Here is a 10,751-nt window from a genome sequence, read left to right as displayed (position 1 = left end):
TGATTGAAAATAGCGTTTCATGGGTTTTTTCTATGGAGGGGTACTGTCTCTGTCTCCTCTACTAAACATAGATAAGATTTCATCTTTGCTAGTAGGTATTTACTGCCAAAAATTTCGGTATACTTTATTTTTAAATTATGTCTTTAAATGGGTTAGTGGTATTATAAATTGAATTTTCACATTGTAATGTGCTTGAGGGGAAATGTAATTTTTTTGTAAAGCTGAAACAGTGATGACGTCAGAGTTGGAATTTTGGCCAAACGTGGGCGGTTAAAAATTGTTTTCATGCCGGCCCATCCACATACAAGAAAACATACGAGAGTACAGGGGTATAGAAATACATACAAGGTTAATTTTACACATTTAGGTACTGTCCCGCATTTATTTTTGCATTATTTTTAATCTGATGAAATGTTTCATCTTAAACTCAAAAGGGGCTCATTTATATGCTTTATAATTGGCAAAATGCATTTTATAAATTTTTGGGGGAGATTCTGTATATGTTTCTTGCCCCCTAGAAAATTTTAGACCACTGGGGCTGACTAAAAGCTTCTAATTCCCTCTTGGAAATGATGCAACAGTGAGTTTCGTGAGTCAAACAGTTGATTTGTAGTGAAATACGTGAATATGTTGTGATTTACAGCAATGCATAATTTAGACATTTTGGATAGATTTGGAGACGCTGGGTACACTGCTTAGTTTTTGCTTCATACATCTATAGTAGTTCTACATATCCACCCTTAGATTTTATGAACTTGTGGTCAAGAAGTTTTTGATCCAGCACATGTATAGTTTAACCAGCTGTATATATGTAATATCTCAGTATTTCATTGCAAACTAAAAAAAGTGCAAATTCATTTTTCATTTTTTGTCTAGACAATTTAATTTGTGGCACTATTTATTCCAAAATTATGAATATGAACTAAACTGCCTTAGTATTGTAAATTGTACAAATGTTTTGCATCATTTAAGCCATTTTTCAAGTCTCTGTGGTGTTCACATCTGGAGTTATAAAGCTTTAAATAGGGTACCCCCTAAAGGGGCAGGATTTGGCATGTGTGCTAAGGGGTTAAAGACTGTGTTGACAGTTCAGAAATTTTACTTTTTAACTTTAGAAGCAGAAATTAGGCTAATTTGACTGTTTACAAGCATTTGTGCCTATACTTAATGCTTCACAATAATCAGTGGGGCCATTATAAAAAATCTAACCATATTTGAAGGCATTATTACACATTCCATCACAAGAAAAACTCACTGTGAAATGTCTTAGATGTTAATTGGTTATTGTTTATTCATACATTTGTATATTTAGGTGGCCTAAAAAGTTACAGCTGCCAGCATCCTGAGGGACTGAGGGAATTGTGCAGCCATTTCAGAAGCAAAATGACACAAAAAAGCACCACTAACCATCTTATTCAAAATAGCCCCAGAAGGGATTTGGTATTGCTGAAATGAAATGTCATTCAAATTGTGACCCATGTCTTGACATCATCCTCTTTATGATTTGTTTAAGTTATGCTGGGAAAGACGCCCTATAAAATGTTTACTGACATGGCTGGACAGCTAAACCTAGATTTAACAACAATATTTTACATATATCTTTGCCTAGATCTTGTCTACAGTGTGGTATAAAAATATTGTGGCTAAATTTAGATTTAACAACAGTATTTTTACATATATCTTTGCCTTGATCTTGTCTACAGTGTGGTATAAAACATTTTAGTTTTTCAAATGGGTGTTTTTTTTAATTATGGTGAAAAAGGGGACACAAGCCTGGTCAAAACGAGTCCCCAACTGCAATGGAATTTTGAAGCCATGGTTTGAAACTGAGACATTTTGGCATCTATAGCGTTTTGAGAGTACATATTTCATTAAATTTCCATCCCATAACAATATATGTGAGTAAATGCATAAAGTATATTAGTTTTACTGTACGGTCACCACTAAATATTGGTTAATGTCGCTTTCCTCCAAGGACAGTTATTATATGCTGAGGGAAGCGGCTAAATTTAATTATATTCTGGCAAGTTAGTGATTTATGTTGTGATTTGACTATACTGTAGCATTTATGACATTATGCATATAAATTAAACTGTCAAAATATGTTTTTGGGAAAGATTGCCAAAATAGGTTTGACCTCCCTGATATAACATGCTTTATGTATAGTAATTAGTGGTGTTAACAGTTAATCGATTAACTATTAATCGTTAATAAGAATGGTGATTGACCAATTTAATTGATTAAATAATTAATTTTCAATATACTATTTCAATGAATAACCTAACGGTGGTGATTATACTTCAGTTTAGAAAGTCGATTCTCCGTCATTAGAAACAAATCTCCTCCTGGATGAATATCAGCGGCTAGAGGCTCAGGCTAAGGAAGCTCAATGTCTTCAGGAGGAGGCTCTCCAGGCTAAAGAATCTTTAACCATACAACTGAAGCCGTCGCTTGAAGAAAGCAGAGAGTGACTGGGAGGTAGCCAAACATGTCACCACCTTACTCACCGCTGACCCTGAATCCGCCAGTCCAGATGTTCCATTACCTCCTGCTAGTTTCCTGCATCTTCCTCAGGCTTCTGACATGGACCAGGCTGAGACCCTTCCTTCCGCTCACCCTCAGCATTCCACGCCTCGGCGTGACACACCCCTTTTGTGGACAGAAGAGTTGGACGCAGGGAATTGTGGGAAAAGATCCAGATTTCACCAGCATTTACTGTGGGCTTAGCGAGAGAGAGACTATTGATAGAAAATAATTAAAGGAAATAAACTTATTCTCCCTTCCCCCTCATGGATTCCAGGTAACAAAATAATGTAGTAAAATATCAAACTGAAATAACCAGAACAAGACAGCACAACGGGGACGCTTTTCAGCCCTTTCTGTCGCTAAGGCTCTTTCTGCCGCTGCTTTCACGCTCTCTCTCTCTCTCACTCGTCAGTCAATCACCGGTCTCAGACACCTACTGGGAAAAGAACACACTTTTAAACCCAGGACTGATTAGTAATGTTATCCAGGTGCGTGTGACTACTTAACCAGTAGGCGTGGTCCTCTGATTGCCCTGAACCTCCCTCACAAACCAAGCCCTGCCACACGGAGTAATCTGATGGATCAATCTTCATGTCAAAACATACAACTCAAACTGATTAAAATAAATAGAGGCTATATTAATTTACAATATTAAGACAAGGACACAGTATAAAAGGGGAACAGAAGAACTCATAATTTGGCTCTGGTTTGTTTGCTTTTCACCTTATAAAAGATATGGCCCTGCCTTCAAATCTGAAATCAACCTGTATTTACTAGAAAAAAAGCTAAAAATTCCCTTTTTTGCATGAGGGGGCAGCCATCCTGAAACAAGTTATGTTGTGATGTCACTGAAATAAATCTGTCTCTAATCGATTGTTTTAAAATGACCTCTTATGGAAATAAAGTAGATGCCCTAATTGACTTGCCAAAAGAAATGTATGGTAACATGAAATGTGTGGAGTTGTGAAAAACGTTTGAAAATCTTTAGCCTAATTGTACGTAAACTTCTGGTGTCTACTGTAAGTTTTCTCCAAATGTTTCAGCAGAAAATTTGAATCATTAGGTGTATTGTTTCTCTTATACAGTCTTTTTTTTCCCAGAGGAGCTTCCCATTCTGCTAGCGAAACTAACAATTTGCCCAGTGAGTACCCCAGTAAGGGTGTTACCCCAAAATCAGTTCTCTGAAACAATGAGTGGAGAGATCCACCTATGGGGAATGTCATCCAGTCTTGACCTTCGCAGAAGCATCCAATTGCACCAAGTCTGGCTCTGACAGACAGTAGCGTGTCCAATGCTAAAGGAGGCCACACTGCAGCACCTGGTGTTTGCTCTGTTTGCTCTGTTTCCCGCCTTTCTACGCTGTAAAGCGTCTTTGTGACGGTTTGTAAAATGTATGTCTGTAAAAAGCACCATGCAAATAAAATTGAATTGAATACTCCTCAGTGAACATATGCACTTCTCATGCACGGCAAGCAGTGCAGTCTTGGTGGATTTCTCCACCAGGGTTATGATTGTAAGCTAAATTTTTCTTTAATCATCTCGTGTTTGAGACACACCTATGGGGAGATATAGACAGCTCCCAGAATGCCTTATGCTCACAGCTGAGATGCTGTCAGGCCAGCAAGGGATGCCTCCTCCCCTGAGGGGAGGGTGGTGTCTGGCACATCCCATGTAGGGAAGTACTAAAGACATTCCACCGCCCAAAGCTATAGCCAGGACCCAGGAACAATGTGAAGTACTGAAACCCATAGCAGATGAGGGGAGATGTGTGCGACTCACACAGAGCTCACCCCCAGAACTGAATGGGCTACTTAATTATCAACTGCAGCCATTTTCTCTTCTCTTTCTCATCGCAAGGAAAGCAGTAGAATGACAATTGAATAGTTTTTTGGACTCAGATCTATTCAAACAACAAGGGACACAGCACTGCGACATGTTGAAAAGACGAGAGCCTCAGCCAACGCAGTAGAGCAGCAAAATAGTGTCATAATGGAGTACTGGCCAGTTACACACCTGATTCTACTAATCAAGGTCCTTAGTAAAGACTCCAAAGGTTGATTAGTATAATCAGGTGTGTAACTGCTTGGTTGGAACAAAAGCCTGCACCCACACCGGCCCTTTCTGGCCCGAGTTGAGAACCACTGCAGTAGAGGCTTGGACCTGGAAACAGTATTATCGGAGGGTCCATACGTCACGGCTTAACAAGCGAATTGAATGCGGTTTCATTTTACCTTTGTGAAACTTTTAAAATTAGTGCCAAAAACGCTGTATTAGTTGACCATAAATTGTTTTTATAACTTGATGGTTACAAGATTAGGAAGAAAATACTATGATAACAGTAGTGTATTCAGCTAATGGGGTTCACGTGTACATTAATAATTATATTTATCTATTCATAGTGATGAATATTGAACATTTTTAAAACATATAGATGTTCATGGACCAAAGAACATGTCAGGTGAGGTAAAGTGCACCACAAAAATGCTGTTTCTTGTGTTTGCAGATTAGATGAATGTTTGCAAATCAGATAAGTTCATCATATGAAAAGGGTTTGGCAATGAATCCCTTGCAGTAGACTCCCAGCCTCCCAGTGGTTTCACCATATTTATTGGTGAATAGAGCCCAGTAATTGCCTTAGACTTTTGTGAATTAGTCAGAATACTTAATGAACTTAATTTACACACCCCCTCTCTGTTTTTGTGTGTACATCTCAGGAATGCGTAGGTGCATATATATCAACTGCCAAGGAACACAGTGTCACAGCTGTGAATTTGTGTGTGTGTGTGTGTGTGTGTGTGTGCGTGTGTACATGTGCGTGTGTGCGTGTGTTTGTGTGTGTGTGGTCTCTCCACAGGCTGGGATGGTGTAATCTCACAGAGGGCTGCTGTGATGTTCTGGCCTCAGTCCTGCGTTCTCCCCACTCAGAGCTGAGAGATCTGGAGCTCAGAGACAACGAGCTGCAGGATTCAGGAGTGACAGCGCTCTCTGCTGGACTGGAGGACCCACACTGTAAACTGCAGAGACTGGGGTGAGTACAAACACACACCCTTCAATGAATAAGGGCTACAATGTGACTAAATACAACACTGATGTCAATGTTTCTAATGTGAAAACAGACACTCCACAGAACTGAAACAGCATGTTCCTGTTCTTCCTCTTGGAAGAATAAAACTCTATACACATGAATGAATAAAATGAATTAGTCCTGTTTCCTGAACTGTAGTGGGGTGTTAGTCTCGCATAGCCAGACCCATCTCCACACTTTGTTTCAGCGCTGTGCCAGCGCTGGAGAAAGGTCTGGCTCAACCCATTATTATTCCACTATAGAGGACAAAAACGCCCTGGCTTGTTTGTATTTCTTTAAACCAATCACAATCGTCTTGGGTGGTGCTAAGCCCAGGATGCAGTGATGGTGCCCTTGCAAAATAGTGTCATAATGGAGTACTGGCCAGCAGCTATTTTCTCGTCCGTGTCTGGATCTTGCCCGGCGTACGCTGCAGCTACCCCCCTTGACTGCAGGGTTTTCACCTGGTCCTCCATTATCGCGACCAAGGGGGACACTACCAAAACCACGGCATTTTCACGCCATGTCTCTGTGTTTACCCTCGCTAGGTCACTGCAGACGATACGCCGTGCTTGGTATATGAAACTTTTTCCATAACCGGTGGGCAAACATGCAAGAATGTCCCTGTCAGACAGCAAATGTTCTAAACATATTCTTTGTATTTACAACCATTCACCGAACGAACCAAGCAGGCCTGCCTTATTGCACGATCCAAATCTTTGTCAAAACTTGCCATTTTCAGCGTGCAGGTTGCTAGCTTGGAGGTTGTTGTTTCACGTAGTGACGGGGACTTTGAAAACGGTAACACGCAGATAGCGGAAGGGGAGGTGAATTCTGATTGAAATAGTTGGCCAGTGGCAGGCTTATACCCACAGTCTGGGTCCTGTGAGTCAGACTATTGGGGTGTAAACTCAAATGCGTTTGATAATGACTCATTCCCCATCCATTTTATTTTATATATAGCTGTAGAAGGTGTGTAACACTTCTATGTGTTTGACACACGCAGCTCTGTTAGTTTATATTAATGTGTGTAAGGTGTGTAACACACTGCTATGTGTTTGACACACAGCCCTGTAGGGCTGTCAAAAAATATTCAAAGTTCGAAAAATGTTTGAAAATCTTTTTTTTTTTTTTTTAAAGTTCAAACCTAAATTTGAGCATTCGATTATTAGTTTTGGATCCCGCGTTTTGTAATTAACATGAATATACAGGCTTTAATTTAATGCGGCAAATCATGTTCATGCACGCAAAGTTCATTTCCTGTGCTAACGTTACTTCCTCTGTCAACAAAAAACGTTCTGCCCTGGACCCAGGGAAAGTGGATCGTCTGGTTTTCCTTGCCAGTAACCTCCGGTGATACTTTCAGCTCCATGGACACCTAACGTTACTGGTCAGCTAGCCTCGCGAGCCAGTCTCTTTTTTCACTTCGTTCAACAGATCTGGTTTAACAATTTAGGCTGAATAATGTTCCCATGGCAGGCTATGTTTCCTTTCTGTTCTGAAGATTTTGATACAATTGGATGATGAAAAAAGTTAAACAAACTAAACAGAGTAATTTATGTTGTTTTAGGCTACAATTATTAGCTGTTTGAACAGTTTTTGTGTTAACAAATCAACAGGGATTTCCTATAAACAATCATTTCCCTATTATTGTGATTAATAAATGCCGAGTTGTGGCAAATTACATCCACGAGAAAGTGCTTTAGTCATTTGCGCATTAGGCTATAGAAACTGCAGGGGGCTCATTTATAAAATGAACATGCGTGTGCATACGTCAAGTGAAGACCTGACGTAGAGCCACAACCGTTTCCACGGTCAAATCGAGTCATGTTGAAATTTTATAAATCACTACTTTGACGTGATTTTCTACGTACGCGCAACAGAGTTGATCTAAAATACGTTTTATAAATGTGGCCCCAGATGTAGCAACCTAGTATGAAAGTTCACTGATGTCCTCTATTCTACTGCCCGCTTGTGGAAAATAACGCGCAGGCCAGTTTAGAGGGAGCGTCACGTGCATATTGCGCCCAACAATAAACAGCTTATTTTTGTGAATTATATGCAAATGATATTCAAATATATTTGAATTCTAACTAATTACAAAAGCTAATATTCAAACTCAATTTCATGGCACTTTTGACAGCCTTACAGCCCTGTTAGTTTATATTAATGTGTGTAAGGGGTGTAACACACTGCTATGTGTTTGACACACACAGCCCTGTTCGTTTATCTTGTGTGTAAGGTGTGTAACACACTGCTATGTGTTTGACACACACAGCCCTGTTAGTTTATATTAAGGTGTGTAGCACACTGCTATGTGTTTGACACACACAGCCCTGTTAGTTTATATTAAGGTGTGTAACACACTGCTATCTGTTTGACACACACAGCCCTGTTAGTTTATATTAATGTGAAAGGTGTGTATCGCACTGCTATGTGTTTGACACTCACAGCCCTGTTAGTTTATATTATTGTGTGTATGGTGTGTAACACACTGCTAGGTGTTTGACACACACAGCCCTGTTAGTTTATATTAAGGTGTGTAACACAGTGCTATGTGTTTGACACACACAGCCCTGTTAGTGTATATTAATGTGTGTAAGGTGTGTAACACACTGCTATGTGTTTGACACACACAGCCCTGTTAGTTTATATTAATGTGTGAGGTGTGTAACACACTGCTATGTGTTTGACACACACAGCCCTGTTAGTTTATATTAATGTGTGTAAGGTGTGTGTGTCCTTCTCTCTGCAGGCTGTCAGGCTGTAGAGTCACACAGAGAGGCTGTGATTCTCTGGCTTCAGCTCTGTGTTCAAACCCCTCACACCTGAGAGAGCTGGACCTGAGATACAATCACCCAGGAGACTCAGGAGTGAGAGCGCTGTCTGCTGCTAAACTGGACACACTCACACTGCTGTAAGTACAGAGAGTTTCCACACTGCACCTCTCACACACACACACACAACACACACAGCACACGAGAGCTGGACCTAGATACAATCACCAGGAGACCAGGAGTGAGCGCTGCTGCTGCTAAACGGACACACTCACACTGCTGTAGTACAGAGAGTTTCACACTGCACCTCACACATGCACACATACAGAACACACATGCACGCATACACAACACGCAAAGGGGTTTGGGGGATCTACAGTGGAGGGTGCTGCGGCGGGATCACGCAGTAAATAGTTTATTCTGTGATGGAACCCGGGAGGAAACTGTTAATCATTGTTTTTCGGGGTGTCCAGACTTCAGCCTCTCTTTTCTTTTTTGGGAAGTTTATTTTGGTTACTAGGGGAAACATTTACAAGTAATATTTTTATCCTTGATTTCCAATAAAAACAAAGACAGATAAGTGCCAGCTCATTAATTTAATTTTGAGGCGATAATAGCTGTTTCTACAGTTGAGAAAAATATGATTGGTGGAGGGGACAGACAAGATGTGGTTGTTGTAGTTAGGGGTTTGGTCAGGGACACAGTGATGGTGGAGTTTCAGTATTACAAAGCAATGGAGAGCCTGAGTGTGTTTCAGAGTGTGTGTGTTATAAGGGTGTTTAATGTTCAGTGGAGGGGTGGGAGCTATTTTTGCACATGGAATAGGGTGAGGGAATGGAATAAGTTTCCTTTGTGACAGATTTGTGTGTTTTTCATATGATCGTGGTTTTGTGTTTTATTGTGTCTTTGTTTTTATTTATGTGATGTCATTGGTGTGTTGAGAGTGGAAATAAAGGATTGTTAAAATTCAAAATTCTGTTCTGCTGTTCTTACAGTGTGGACCATGGAGGAGAGAACAGGACCAAAGCAGGACCCAGGAAATGTGAGTGTGTATCGACACAGAACACTTTCCACACTTTACACACTCTGCTGTGTGTGTGTGTGTGAGTGAGAGAGATTTCTCTCTTACACGCATAAACACACAAACAGAAACACACACATACACAAACACACACACAGAGGTACTATGACAGTCCTTTCTCTCACACACATAATGAGGTGAATATGAATAATGATAATTAATCTCATTAATGTCTCTGGTGTGCAGACGGCTGTCAGCACACACTGGATCCAAACACAGCGCACAGAGAACTGTATCTGTCTAAGGGGAACAGGAAGGTGACACACACTTGGGAGAGAGAGGCCAGGTTTAGCGGGAGGCTGAGTTCAGTGTGTCTGAGAGGGGACAGGTTTTTATAGCAGGGCCATATAAAGAAATCAGCAAAAAAGGATGGGGTTCTGACTGTGGGTTTGGATGGAATAAAAACTCCTGGAGTCTGAGGTGCTTTAAACACAGTTACTCTGATGAACTCAGTTTCTCTGTCTGGCACAATAATAACGAAACACACATACCTGCCCTCATCTCCCCCTACCGCAGTGCAGGAGTGTGTGATGATGGTAGAGGAGTGTGTGTGTACAGGGTAGGAGGAGTGTGTGCGGACCGTCCGGCTGGCACTCTGTCCTTCTACAGCGTCTCTGACTCTGACACACTGATCCTCCTGCACAGACTCCACACACACTTCACTCAACACACACACACCCCACACTCCAAATCCTCTGTGCTGGATTTGGAGTGTGGGGCTCCTCCTCAGTGTCCCTCTGCCAACTGGAGTAGAGACACTCTCACACACACACACACACACACACACACACACACACACCACATTCATATTAGTTCATTTTCGTTGTACACTGTGCAATGACAATAAAGGAATTTATCTATCTATATACCCACTCACACTCACACTCAACACACACTCATATACACATACACACACACACTCAGTCACACACTCAACTACTCAGATACACACACACACACACTTCACTAAACACACACCTGTCTGTGCTGGATTTATAGTGTGTGACTCCTCAGTATCCCTTTGCTCACTAAAGTAGAGAGACACACACACTCTCTCTCTCACATGCACTCCATCACACACACACACACATACTCTTACACACACCCTTTCTCTCACACTCACACTCATTACATTACATTACATTACATTATAGGCATTTAGCAGACGCTCTTATCCAGAGCGACGTACAACAAGTGCATAGGTTCATGATGTAGAGGTGCAAAAGAAACACTAGAGTGAAGTAAGGATCGTAGTGCCAGAAGTGACCACATCGATCAGGACTCCAACCCTGTAGAGTAAGCT

The 10,751-nt window shown here is 41.0% G+C and overlaps 1 long non-coding RNA gene across 1 annotated transcript; it reads left to right on the top strand.

The window, feature by feature from the left end:
* The first annotated feature begins 4,531 nt into the window (after positions 1–4,531).
* Positions 4,532–9,730, top strand: LOC135246191 (uncharacterized). The gene is made up of 4 exons (XR_010327542.1): positions 4,532–5,554; positions 8,346–8,507; positions 9,363–9,409; positions 9,635–9,730. It is a non-coding gene; the product is annotated as an uncharacterized LOC135246191 (long non-coding RNA).
* Positions 9,731–10,751: the final 1,021 nt, after the last annotated feature.

The sequence above is a fragment of the Anguilla rostrata genome, unplaced genomic scaffold, assembly GCF_018555375.3.
Source record: "Anguilla rostrata isolate EN2019 unplaced genomic scaffold, ASM1855537v3 scaf0050, whole genome shotgun sequence".
NCBI lineage: Eukaryota > Metazoa > Chordata > Actinopteri > Anguilliformes > Anguillidae > Anguilla > Anguilla rostrata.
Note: the sequence above shows the minus strand (reverse complement) of the source record. Positions and strands in the feature narration are given on the sequence as shown.